The sequence below is a fragment of the Bos javanicus genome, chromosome X (genome assembly GCF_032452875.1).
Source record: "Bos javanicus breed banteng chromosome X, ARS-OSU_banteng_1.0, whole genome shotgun sequence".
Classification (NCBI taxonomy): domain Eukaryota; kingdom Metazoa; phylum Chordata; class Mammalia; order Artiodactyla; family Bovidae; genus Bos; species Bos javanicus.
Genome location: NC_083897.1, coordinates 38,188,376 through 38,201,649, shown reverse-complemented (window position 1 = coordinate 38,201,649; position 13,274 = coordinate 38,188,376). Strand labels below are relative to the sequence as shown.

General features: G+C 58.9%; 1 protein-coding gene across 7 annotated transcripts in view; it reads right to left on the bottom strand.

Moving 5' to 3' along the window:
- Positions 1-9,097, bottom strand: part of ATP2B3 (ATPase plasma membrane Ca2+ transporting 3) — a 61,750-nt gene extending 52,653 nt beyond the window's left edge. For 4 of the 7 annotated variants that reach the window (XM_061408943.1, XM_061408947.1, XM_061408942.1 and 1 more), the window contains exon 1: positions 8,947-9,092. The gene's annotated coding sequence lies outside the window, so the exon portion shown is untranslated. Of the gene's footprint in view, positions 1-8,946 lie in introns of all 7 variants that reach the window. The other 3 variants (XM_061408946.1, XM_061408941.1, XM_061408944.1) reach the window with 2 other exon arrangements.
- Between the last annotated feature and the right edge of the window lie 4,177 nt (positions 9,098-13,274).

Genomic DNA, 13,274 nt, shown 5'->3' with positions numbered 1-13,274 from the left:
TGCCGGGTACCCCTCCATCCCTGAGGGAAGTGGGAAGCCCTTTTACTTGCTGGGGCCTTGCAGCGTTATGGGGGTCATGACTCTACCCTGGAGGTGGGGGGAGCAGTCATTTGTTTCCTGCCAGGGAAGGCGACAGCAAGAGCGAGCAGGAGTGGAGAAGCCCACAGGCAGGAAGCATAGTGACACTAATTATCCAATTACGGCCGCCGTGCCAGGAGAGCGCTGCATTGCAGCAGGGAGCCCGGGCCAGCCGCCCTGCCCCCACATGCCAGGCTGCCACACTCTGCCCTCCTGCTTTACCCTGAAAGCAGGTGGTAGCCACTTAGGTCCTGGGCCTGTTCTGCAGAACAGGGCCTGGCTGGCGGGCTCAGGAATGGTGGGCTTGTGGGGGAGACCCAGAAGCACTCGGGCCTGGCCCCTGGGGCATGCCTCTGGCCCCCCAAGGAGCAGAGAACACACACGTGGGGCTTGCGGAGGCCTGACCTCCAGGCTTTCATCGCCAAGAACATGTGGATAGAATGAGGGGCTCTCAATCCTGATCCCCCCACCAAAAAAAAAAAAAAAAAAAAAAAAAAAAAAAATCTCTCTGGCTCTGTCCATGGTACCACAGTGCCCACCCCGCCAGCTTCCACTCCCTAGAACCAGCTCCAAGCCACCGGAAGCAGCCAAGTCCTAAGCAGGTAATTAAGGAAATTACAGACAGCTGGAGGCCATGGGATGCTGCAGGCCCAGGGGGACTAGATAAGGAGACTGTCAGGACACACGCTTCCTCCTAGGGATGGAGGGGGGCCCCATTATGGGTCCTCGTGGGGAAGGGTCTGCTTTCTGTCTCCCCTTGGGAAGGCAGGCTTGGAAGGACTCTTCGAGTCAAGGTCAGGGGCTGGAGGACCGTCAGGGAGGAACCCCTATTTCCCCTTGGCCAACAGAAGAGTCCAGAAGGCTGGGCTGCAGATGGGGGGCCAGAGATGTGTGGGCTAACTTGGGCCCCACCTAGGGGGTCTCTGAGTGATGGCAAAGCAGGTCTCTTTGGGTCCCTCATAGGACCCAGCTTGCCCGGAGGTTGGAGGTAGGTGTAATGGCCAGGAGAAAGGAGTGATGAGGATCATTACCATACAGCGACCCTGGGCACAGGCCACACCAAGTATGTAGCAAAGACTTTGGTCATGGGCACCCCACTGGGACAGGTGAATGGCAAGGATGCTAGGTGGGGCAGAGGAGACACGTTCAGACTGAATGTTGCAGTCCAGTCCAGCTGACCTTCTGTGACCCACACACGAAAGGCTAGCACACCGGAGTGTTCGGACCATGTTTCCAGGCTGACCTGCTGCCGAGCATGGACAGAGGAGGAGAGAGTGGATGGTAGTGCCACCATGGAGGACAGCTTGGAAGCTGCAGCCCAGGGAGGGGCATCTGCATGACTCCCAGGCTCTGCTCCAGCATCCTTACCAACCCCAGCTGGCAGCCATGGCAGGATTTGAAGGTCACCAGGGCACCAGACGGCAGGGGCCTGGCTGCCATCTGAATCATGGACCCTGTGTGCTCCTGGGTCCTGAAAGCTATCTCTGATGGAGGACCCCACACACAAATGCAGAAGCCTCTCCAGTGAAGCCCTGCAGCCCCAGGCGGGTGCTCGGGAGGGAGTGGGGGGTCACGCAGAGCCAGGAGGGCCCCCATCACAATAATACAGGGTCTGAGTGCCCCCCACTGGGCTGATCATGGCCCACTAAGGCTGAGAGCCAGGAAGGGACTGGTGGATGCTGGCAGATGAATTGGGGGGACAGGTCTGGCACCCCCTGCAATCAGATGACAGTGCTGTCTCCTCGTCAGAAGATGGAGGCCGGGGGCCCTGACCAAACCGCCCCCTTCCCACCCAGAGCTGCAGCTGCATGGGCCTCTCCAGGGGCCGCCAGGGCCGGGGTCCCAGGCAGCAGCCCCCAGCCAGTCCTTGGCCTCTGGCCCTGTGGGTGGATGGGGATGCTGGGAGCACCCTCGCTCTGCTGTGCTCCCCAGGACAGAGGAGAGGAGCACACTCAGGCACCTCCCACCGGGCCCTGGGAGGAAGGGCCCAGTCAGCAGCCCAGGAGGGAGGGATCAGGTAGGATGGGGGGCCCCCAGTACAGCCAGAACCCCAGCACCAAGGGGCCTAGACCCTCGGCCCTGGCTCACGAGCCTCCCTCCCAGGCCCCTGGCTCCAAACTAACACAGAACACTTCGCAGGAATGGAGCTGAGGCCCAGGGCTGGGGAGCGGGTGTCAGGGAAGGTCCCTCTGGGCCCACCTGGCAGCTGGACACCCGGACGAGGCAGGGAAGCGGGTGCCCCAACTGAGGGCACCAAGCATTCACGGTCGGACTGGTCCCACCACCATGAGCTGCGCAGCGGTCGTCTCACAGAGGCTTGGCCCCGAGCCCACCGCCACCGGCCTCACCACTGAGGGGTCCAGGGTGGGTGTCAGCACGCGGCTGTGCTGGGATGCCCAGCGCACTGTGGTCTGGGGCTGGAGGACGTGCCCAGGCCCATCGGGAAGAAGGGTCCACGGCGGCTGGGTGGCATCCACCTGTGTTCAGGGCCAGCCTGGATTCAGACCTGTGACTCCAAAGGGCGCCAGGAGGACCAGAGCCTCATGCTCTGAGGTCCCCTGTGGCCAGGATGGACGTGGCCGGCAGCGACGCCCGCGTTTCCCAGCCCCTGGCTTGGTGGCCAGCTTTGTCTTCCTGCTTCTTAATCAGCCGGGTCTGGTGACCCTGGGCCGTCTGGCCATCCTCACTGTAGGCCTTTGCTTCTGATCACGCTCTCCCACCCACCCCTGCTTCCCCTGTGTCCCTCTGTGAGGAAAATCCAGTGTCTGCGGAGAGCCAGACTCCAGCCAAGTCTGCAGGGAAGCATCCTTGCTCCAGAGGCTGAAGAGACCCAGACAACAAGAGCTTGATTCGAGGGACTGGACAAGCAGCTCTAAAGGTCAGGGGACAAAGAGGCAAGCAAGAACAGCAAAGGAGTTTTGCTTTCAGATAACTCATGTGGGACCTGCAGGTGAGGTATCAAAGGATACAGGGTGTGGGCAGACGACCCAGGGACAGGCCCTACCAGACATCAAGATCACACATTAGCCAGGGAACAAATGGTTCAATAAAAGAAATGCAGATGATGGCTTACCACTCGGGAGCCTCACCTCGTACTATTCCCCAACATGCTTTTTTATTTTTGGATTAAACTGGATTTGGCAAATTCTGGCCTCAAAGCCAAATCTGGCTGTGAACTGTTTTTGTGAATAAAGTTTTATTGGTACACAGCCACAATCAGGACAGAGATCTTGTAACTTGCCAGGTGGAAAATATTTACTCTCTGACTCTTCAAAGAAAAAGTTTGCCCACCCCTGGATGAAAGAGTTAGACATCTTAAAAATGCAGCTACACATATGCTCACTCACACACACGCAATGTATGTGTGTGTGTTAGTCACTCAGTCATGTCCAACTCTTTGCGACCCCATGGACTATAGCCCATCAGGCTCCTCTGTCCATGGAATTCTCCAGGCAAGGATACTGGAGGGGTTTGACATTTCCTCCTCCACACACACACACAGACATAGGGCCAACCCAGATAGCTCTGGACAGTTCTCAGGTTTCTGTAAGGGATTCTGTAAGCCTAGAAGCAATAGAAGGAATCACACACACAAAATTGTAAGACAGAAATCATTAACCTTTTGCATGAAAACATGAAAAGGCAAAGAACAAAGGGGATTTAAAACTATTTGCAACCAGGATGCTAAACTGTCAGTATCTTTCACGGATCAAGTTTACCCAGAACCGCAAGAAGAAACACTTGGTCCTTCATAAATAAAGGTGAGGAAGAAACAAATCACTCAACAAGAAGAGAGACAATCAATAAACGTGGAAAAATGCTCACCCTCGGGAATAAGACATAGAAACTGAAGTAGATATTTATGCCAGGTTGTTTGATTATAAAGCTTAACGCTGGCAAGTCTGCAGTGAGCCAGCCGTTCAGACGCCCAGAAAAGCCCTTTGGAGCAGAATTTGGCAGAATGAACTTCCGTCTGGGCACTCTGTCCTTGGGACAGAGGGAGTTACCCGCCTAGATGCTCAACAGAGCCTCACGGAGGAGAGTGAAATGAATCCGACTGCCTGAATCTCCACAAATAGCCAAATAATTAAGCGAATTACAGTCTCCTTAGAGAATATTATTCAGCCATTAAAAATTGTAATTACAGCCCTGAGGAGCGCCCTGATACATCCTGGGTGCTTGAGAAATTGCTCTCGAATGAGTGAACCATCATGTGTCGTTCCTTCTTTGCCTCATTCAAGTACTTTATTTGTGCGATAAGTACTGACTGCTTTCATAATCTTAAAAAAATTAAACCATATCCATTTTGAAAAAAAATCATTTAGAAAGGAATTACAATAAAGAAAATGCTCATGTGAAGTAAAAAATAGATTTGACAATGGTACCCACGGTATAATTATAATAATGTGAAAATAAATAGCCCATGCAAAGAAAACGGAGCAGAAATGCGTCCAATGAAATGGGAAACACTGGCTGGCATTTTGGTGATAGGATGGGGAGGGCTGTTTCTACATCTTCTAATTCTCAACATTGCATGAATTTTCTGTTAAAAGCATGCATGTTAAGAGCATTATTTTAAAATGAAAGACATAAGCATTATTAAAAAAAAAAAAAACCACACAAGAGCCTCCCCCATCTGCAGAGCTGCCCAGGTGCCTCCAGCATGCCCAGTGAGAGATCCCAAGCCTAGGGCAGGAGACAGATCCAGTTTGCCCAGTTCTGTGGGCGCATCTGGTCTGGCCCTTGGTAAGTGTGGGAATAGACTCAGGGTCCCCATGAGGATCGGTCTGCATTGGCTTTAAGGTGGCATGGGGTGACACAACGTCCTGGACTGATGGAAATGTTCTCTGCGTGACTTCTGAGCACTTGAAGCATGGTGTGTGGCCAAGGCCTGGAATTTTCAACTGCAATTTTCATCCACTCACATTTGTGGCTGGTGGCTACCACACTGAACCTTGGCCGCTATAGGAAGCGCATTTCTCATCTGAAGACAATGGTTCCCCTTTACTGAGGAGCCACCTACACAACACTGAGTCAGGCTCAGGACCGCATTATGTAAGGCGATCCCCAAGGACACTGACCACAGCAGCACACACTTCACACGACTCTGATGTGGACCCAAGTTGCCTTGGACTTGGGACTCAGTAGAAACCTCCCGCTCTGCCCCGCCAGCCATACCAGTCCTCCTTGCCCTGTGGTTCTGGGTGTTGGTTCTGCCACCTCCTAGCCACGTAACCTTGGCCTCATCCCCTTCCCAAGCTTGGGCAGTCTGATGACACCCAGCCCCAACTCCTCTGGTGGGGAGCCTCTTTCCTCTGTCCTGGGGATGTTTGGGCTCAGATCCTGCTCTCCAAGCGGCACTCCCAGGCCCACTTCCAGCACCTCCCACCCAACAGAAGGTGCACAGGCAGGGGAGGGCTTTGCAACCAGGCACCATTTGGCCTGTCTTCTGCCAGCTTAACCAGGGCAGGGCAGGGCAGGGAGAAACAGCCAGCAGTTGGGGTACCAGCTAAAGAACTGGCCTTCTGGGGAAGCATAGCGTGTGAGGCAGCATCTGTGCGGTGCAAGGGTCTGCCTGCTGTTCCCAGTAAAGTCATCGCCGAGCCCGGCCCCCTGAGCCCATCTCACAGGCAGCACACCCTGGGTCAGACCGAACCGTCTGCCTTCGCTGCTACAGCCCAGGTCTGCATGTATCAGCAGACACCTACCAACTTTTGTAGAGGTGCCCTAGAGGGGTCCCAGGGAAGAATACTGAAGGGCATACAGTGCCCCCAACTTGTTCTGGACTCATATAACCCCACATTTGGTCTGTTTCCCTCAGGGGGTAGCTGGGGGCCCAGCTACTGGGTCATTCTGCAGACTCAGTGAGGTGTGAGGTGTAGGGTCTTCCCAGGACTGGAAGCGCCCTTGACCCGAATAGGCTCATGCATCCAACGCTCTGTTCTGCTGAGTTCCACCCAGACTCCCAGAGGCAACAGAACCAGTGGCGACACTCACAAACCAGACTCGGGAGTCTAACTGGCCTGCCTTCCAATTCGGCTTTGAGCACCTCCTCCTGGCTGTGTGACCTTGGGCAACTTGCTAAGCACTCTGGGCCTCACTGGCCTCATCTGCAAAACGGGGACAGCAACAGTTGCTGCTTCATTCGGTTGTTTCACTGAAGTGAGAGAATGTCTGGGAAGCCCTGACCACCATGTCTGGCACAAATTATCACTGTCAGGGCTGACAGTAGTTGACATGTTGGTGACCTCTGACAGAGACAGCAGGCATCAGTTAAATACACACAGCCTCAGTTTACAAACCGAAGGGAGTGCAGCAGGCAAAGTCCACATGTATGCTGACAACTCTGTAAGGTGGTAGGAGGAAGCCGGGCCTGGCTTTGCCCAGCTGGGAGAGTCCCAGCTGGAGTTGAGCTCTCATAGTACCCAGGGGCCCAGGACCCTCTGATCTTGCCCACCAGGGAGACAAGGGTCTCTCTCTAAAAGCCACGCTGGAGGAGGGGCAGAGAGGCTGTTGCTGACCCCAGCACCCTTCGCTGCCTCCTCGCGTACCGGAGAGGCTGCTCTGGACTGGATGGAGAGCGCACACTGAGTCACGGCTGGCCTCCCTGCGCTCCCAAATGATTCAGCCTCTGAAGCTCCAGCTCTGAAGCCTCAAATGTCAGCGGAGTTCACCAAGACCCACCCCTGGGCTCCCCGGGCCTGCAGCGGGAAGAGACTTAGCCAAGGTCACAAAGACCAGCAGGCCCAGAGCTGGCACCAAAATGGGGCACTTCTGGCCATCTTCTTTGTCCCCTTGGGGCCTGCTGCAAAGTCCCTGCCTGCCAGCCACCAGAGCTCTTAACCTCTGGGGCTTCCTTCCCCGGAGGACTGGCTTCCCTTCTGGCTCTACACAAAGCCCCCTCCCACGCCACCCTGGTTCCATCTGCCTGCGTTACTCCCCCAGCCCCCAACTTCTGTGCCAGAGATGCCTGCCCCTTCACTCAGACCACCTGGTGGCGCTAGGCATGGACCAGGTTGGTGTGATCCAGACTGCCTGTGTCCTTGGCCCTCCTCCTTGAGGCTAGCAGTGGGGACAATCCATGCCCTCAGATCACAGCTGCCCAGTCCCCTCCGAACGACTTGCTCTCCAGGGACTGGCTCCACCCTCAGACCCTCTGCTGAGCCTCAACTGAGACCCTCAGAGGCCTGGGCAGCAACCTCCAACCCTTCCCTCCATGGGCCAGAGCAGGCCGGATGTTCCCACCGCCCAGGTCTGCACCCCAGTTCCCCTCTCAGGAGCCACGTGGCCTTGGCCTCCCCCACTGGGAAAGGGGGTGATGGCAACAGTGGCGATGTTTGTTGAGATGCAGCCGGAGAGTCTAGATACCCTATGAGAACTGTGCCAGGACCTCTGGAGCTGCTCCTCCAGCAGCCACCTGCCCATCCAGGCAAATGCAAGCCCAAGTCCCTTCCCCTCTTGGGGCCTCGATTATCCCGTCTGGAAAATGGGGACAAGAATGCGGGCCTGGCCTCCCTCCCTGGGTGATTCTGCAGATTCCGTGAGGTCAAGGTCGCAAATGTGCCATGCAGAAACCCATGCCCACTCTGAGTCAGGCCTCCTGTACTGGGCACCCGAGCACCCCGTGTAGATGACTACCCAGTCCCTGCCTATAGACGCTCACCGATAGGTGAGGGGTGACGCCAGTGGGTTGGGAGGGGACAGAGCTGGGAGGCAAAGGAGGGGGCTGCCTCCCAGGCTGGCACTCAGCTCCTTGGGGCAGCCAAGGGAAATTGGAATGGTTGGGGTCAGGCTAGACCTGACCCCGTGGCTGGCAGAGATGCACCTGAGGTTTGGGTCTCAACAGGCTCAGCTTTGATCCACCAAGTGGCCCCACTCCCCTGCCTCAGACCCGAGGAGTGTCAAGTGCCGGGTTCCGGGGCCCCGGCCCTGCCCTGTACTTTCACGGAACATCACCACTGTCTCTCCCAGCCCCTCACCAGACCCCCGTCCTGAGCTCCCCAAGGCTGACTCTGGTTCTCCCAGCCCCATGCCAGGCCCCCACCCATCCACAGCTGATCAGGCCGCTAAGCCCTAAAGGGGCCAGTGGCAGGAAGGAGACCAAGTCTGCCAGAGAGCAAAGAGGAGACCCAGGGCTCCCAGCCTCGGGGGGACGTGCCACACCAGTGCTCCAAATGCCAGAATCCGAAACCTCAGAGAACGCGGCAGGACCCGGCAGGGAGAAGCCATCTGGCCAAGGTCACCCAGGTGAGGAGGGGGAGGACGGCGGCGCACAGAGTGATGGAGGAGTTAGCCAAGTGTGGCCGGGGCTGCTTGCCCGTCGTCATTGCCCGGGCCGGCGGCGGGGTCGGCCCAGTAGCTGTGTGGGTGTGCGGGGGGAGACAGTGTGGAAGCGTGTGAGGGTTTCTCAGTCTGTGGGTCTGGGAAGGATGATACAGTGTGAGGGCGTGGGATGCGGGGGTGTGGGGGAGGGGGTGCCTAGAGGCTCCGAGAAGGTGCGTGTGCAAGCCGCGGCTCCAGCCCAGGCCCGGCGCCCCACCTCGGGCTGTGCGCCCCCCTTCCTTTTCCTGGATCCGCCCGCAGCCCCCGGCGGTCTTTCTCCCCAGACGCAGATGCGCGTGCGCGCAGGATGCGGGGCTCCGGACGCAGGTTGCGGGGCGCTGCCCGCCCGCCCGGCCACCCAGGGCCCCCGGGAGTGACGCGCGGCCGCGGTGCCACAAGGACACGCAGGCCAGACGCGGAGCGCAGGTGGCTCCGAGCGGGGATCTGGGTCCCTCCACCTGCAGGTCGGGCCACCTGCCGGGCCGCCCGCTCCGCCCGCGCCCGCGCCCACCCCGGCGGCGGCCGCGCGTCTAGGGCACCACTTACCCGGTCATGGGCACGGCCGCTCCCGCGGCCTCGGTTCAGGCGGGCGCTGTCTCTGGTCTCTGCGGGCAGGCGGCCCGGCGGCCCGGCGGCCCGGCGGGCCACGATCGGCTCCGGGGACCGCAAGGCCCGGGCACGGGGCGGCCTGGCCGGCAGCGCCTGCACGACCCTCCGCGGCGGCCGAAGGCTGCGGCTGAGTGCTCCCCACGCTCTGCACCGGCAGCGGCAGCGGCAGGCGACGCGGCGCGCTTGGCTCCAGCCGCAGCTCTGAGCCCGGAGGGAGGGAGGAGGGAGGGAGCGGGAGGGAGGAGAACGGAGGGAGGAGGGAGCCGGCGCGGGGGGCGGCGCGCGGCTCGGGGGCCGCGGGGCGCAAGCCACGGGACTCCGGAGCTCCGCGTCCAGTGTGCGCCCAGGACGCGCGGGGGTGCCTGCCCTTCTCGGTTTGGCACTGACCCCCGGAGGGCGGCTGCCAAGGATGGGGGTGGGCTCAGGCTGGGTACTGGGGGACCCTGGCACCCGGGAGAAAGGGCGCCGAGAGTGGCAGGCTGCCTGTCCCTCTCCAGGGCACCGCCCGGAGTCTGTCTCCTTGACAGTCGAATGGGGTTTGAAGCTGAGTTGCTAACTTGTAATTGGGGGTCTTTGCTCTTTTCTGGCTCCCGACCCCCATCCCGTAGCTTCAGAGGTGTTGGTTATTCTCAGGAAACTACCTGCTAACGGTTGGAAGTTAAGACATCTAAACAGTTTTCCGGGAGCGTGGCCAGAGCTTGGGACAGGGTCTCAATGTCGATGACCCCAAAGGTTATCACACAAACATCATCATACAGGACCCAGGGCGATCCTGCACACAGGTGAACACCCAGAGGCAGACACACAAGAGCACACCTTCGCGGACACGTGGAAACAGACACACAGACCAAACTCTAGTGTGGAGAAGACCCCCTCCTCCCCATCGCCACCGTATGGCCAAACGCGTAGCGACATCCGCAGACAGACTCAAGTGTGTGTCCATGGCCACCCAGTGGCCAGGTGGGAGCTGGCCAGCCCTGCCCCTGGTCCTTAAAGCCCCAAGCTGCCCAACCCCAGGGGCAGTCAGTGCCTGCATACCCCGATTGGGCCTTTGCCACCATCTGTGAGCAGTGAGCAGAGTGCCACAGGGTGGGGGTGGCACAGGACGGGGGCTGAGTGTGTGGAACACAAGGGCCAGGCCCCAGTGAGCATCATCACCCTCGAGCAGGCAGGGAGACAAGGCCCAGGCACAGCCACTAATTCTTTCTTGCCTCAGACAAACAGGGTCCCAGGGTATCCTGAGTGCCAGGCCTGGGCTGGGTGCTGGGGGTGTGGTTGGGACCCTGACACAGGGAGCTGGTGGGCAGAGCTTGAACTCAAGACATGGAACTTGGGGTAAAGGCCGCAGGAGACGTAAGATGGTGCTGGGAGCTCGGGGAGGAGGTGCCAGGATGGCAGGACCTAAAGGCCACAAAGGCACTGCAGGAGGTCTTCCCCAGGTCAGGGGACAGTCCCACCTTGTCACAGTCTGTCCCTCCTGCAAGAAGTTCTGGACAGCCCTTGAGATCTGGTTCATTTCAGACGTTCCACGTGGGTGCACGCGCGCGCGCACACACACACCCACTCTGACACATGCTGACATACATCCTCCTGCATGCAGACACATTCTTACACGATGACATTGTCACACATGCTGACACACACATGGTGACACACACACGCTCACACATGCTGCCACTCACATATGCTGACGCACTCACAGTGACACACATGCTCCCGCATACTGACGTTCCTACATGCTCACTCAGAACACATGCACACTTATGCATGCACGTTCACACCAAAGCTCACCCATGGTCACAGCCTCACACGTGCACACTTACAAGTGCTCAGCCACAATTCCTCATAGCCATACTTACTGCCTCACAGGGCTCACTCACACTCACTCACCCACATGCACACATGCTGTTATTCTCACAACTTTACCCTCTCATCTCCAGTTATTCACGCACAGTCGCATACTCGTGCACAATTGTATGCACTCAGTTATTCACACACACACACACACACACACACACACACACACTCATACTCAGAGCACTCGGGGCTCTCCTTCCCTGGTGTGGATGGCTGGGTCAGGCTTGCACCCCATCACCCATCTCAATGAAAACCCAGCTTGACCACCAGCTCCAGGTACGAGCAGGTGCCCCCCAGGGCCCAGACGCAGGGGTGGCCAGGACAACCAGGCAGAGAAGACCCCAGGCTGCAGGGGCCATACCATCTCGAGCTGTGGGCCCTACCTGTTGTGATAAGTGTCCTTTTAAGAGGGAGGCAGGAGTGAGTTTTTGCAGCCCTCCTAATACCCTGATTTTGGACTCCTGTGTTCAGGAATGAGAGACTTGATCTGTGTTTGAAGCCCCTGTGTGGTCTTTTGTCATGCTGGTGGCCCCGGGCAGCTCATACCAGCCCTGACCTGGCAGTCCATGCTGGGTCCCTTCAGTGCTAGAGCTACCCAGGCCCTCTGGGGTGACAGGGGCCCTGTGTCACCCCTGGCAATGACACTCTGCCCCAGGGGTCTGGCGTGGAACTGCCATCGCCTCTTCCTGAAAACCCTGCCCTCCTGAGACTGGAGCCCACGGAGGTGGGGCAAGCGATGGATGAATACCCCCCTCCCAGGTTCTCAGATTGGGGCCCCTCCACCCCTTGGGCCCTTCAGGAGGGGCTGTCCCTTTCGGTGCCCTGGCCCCCACCCTCAGACACCTGGCTGATTGCCCCTCGGACAAGCCCCAACTTGTCTAAACCCCAGCGGTGGATTGAGATTAGGCTCCAGCAGGGCCCGGCCACATCCAGAAGGCACCTGACCTGCCAGGAGGACTGGGAAATGTCCCCCACCCCAGCCCTGGGTCACTCAGGCAGCCCCTGGTGGCCTCTCTGTTCACGGGACTGCCCGCCCCCAGCGAGCTGCTGCCATGACTTTCATTGCCCTGTGTGTGCATGTGTGTGTGTGTGTGTGTGTGTGTGTGTGTGTGCTGGCCCCAGCTCACTCTCAGGGTCAGATCCCTCCTGCAAGTCACACCTGCATGCCCAGAGCTCCCCAGGGGGCCCCACACCGCCCCCTGCCCCCTCTCCAGCTCTCACCTCATGTCCAAGCTGTACCCAAGGACAGGCTGGACCCGGTCCAACTCAAGGTTGGCTGGACCCAGTCCCTCCCCCCTCTTTCCCTGGAGGTTACTGTGGCTTTGGAACTGGACTTCCCTCCACCCATCACTCCCCACCCCAGCTCACAGCCCAGTATCACAGCCCTCTGTACCTGGCAGGCTGTGGGCTGCCAGAGATGTGGCCTTAGGCTGTTTTCAAAGGCCAGTCACTCTCCACTTTCGCATTCTTCTTGCTGTCATCTCGGACCTTGCCATTCCCCCCATAGCCGACTGACGCTAAGAGGACTGTTGGTCTTGGACCTGGGACTCTGGCTACGGAGACCTCCCTTCCAACCGGTTTCCAAACCTGCAGTGGGGAGGTGGGATGGTGGGGTGGCCTGGGTGGTCCCCTGGGTCCCTGAGAGCCACACTCTGGTCCTGCCTGTGGGGTATTGGCACCTCTTGTGCAGGGTGACACACCGGGTCCATGGGCCATGTTCCCAGGGGCCCTACCCCAGGGGTCGGCTCTGGGCCTCCCAGCATTATGATATGGGTCCCACTGGCTTGTCAAGGCACCCATGTCCCCGAGGGAGATGGAGGTGGGGAGGGAAGGAAGGGCAGGGCGGCCGGGAGAGAAGACAGAATCCATGATTCCCAGCGGGGGCGGGGGCGGGGCTGAGTTGAACCCGTGCCCCAGAATCTGGTGCCCTAAGCTCCCGCCAGCGAGGGGACTTGATCGAGGCCCTGACTCCTGGCCCCCCACCAGTGCCCTTGCCCCAAGCCTGCCCAGCTCAGCAGAGATCACCGGGGCCATAGAACACATGGCCCAGAATAGTGCTATGATGCCGACGAGTGGCATTCTATCATGGGGCCAACCACACTGAACAGCACCTCCTGTCCCCCAAAGGAAAAACCTGCCTCCTGAAGGGCCCAAAGGGTGGAAGGGCCCCAATCCGAGAACCTGGGAAGGGCGGTGTTCATCCATTGCTGGCCCCCACCTCCGTCAGCTCCAGTCTCAGGAGGGCAGGAATTTCAGGAAGAGGCGATAGCAGTTCCACGCCAGACCCCTGGGGCAGAGCGTCATTGCCAGGGGTGACACAGGGCCCCTGTCACCCCAGAGGGCCTGGGCAGCTCTAGCACTGAAGGGACCCAGCATGGACTGCCAGGTCAGGGCTGGTATGAGCTGCC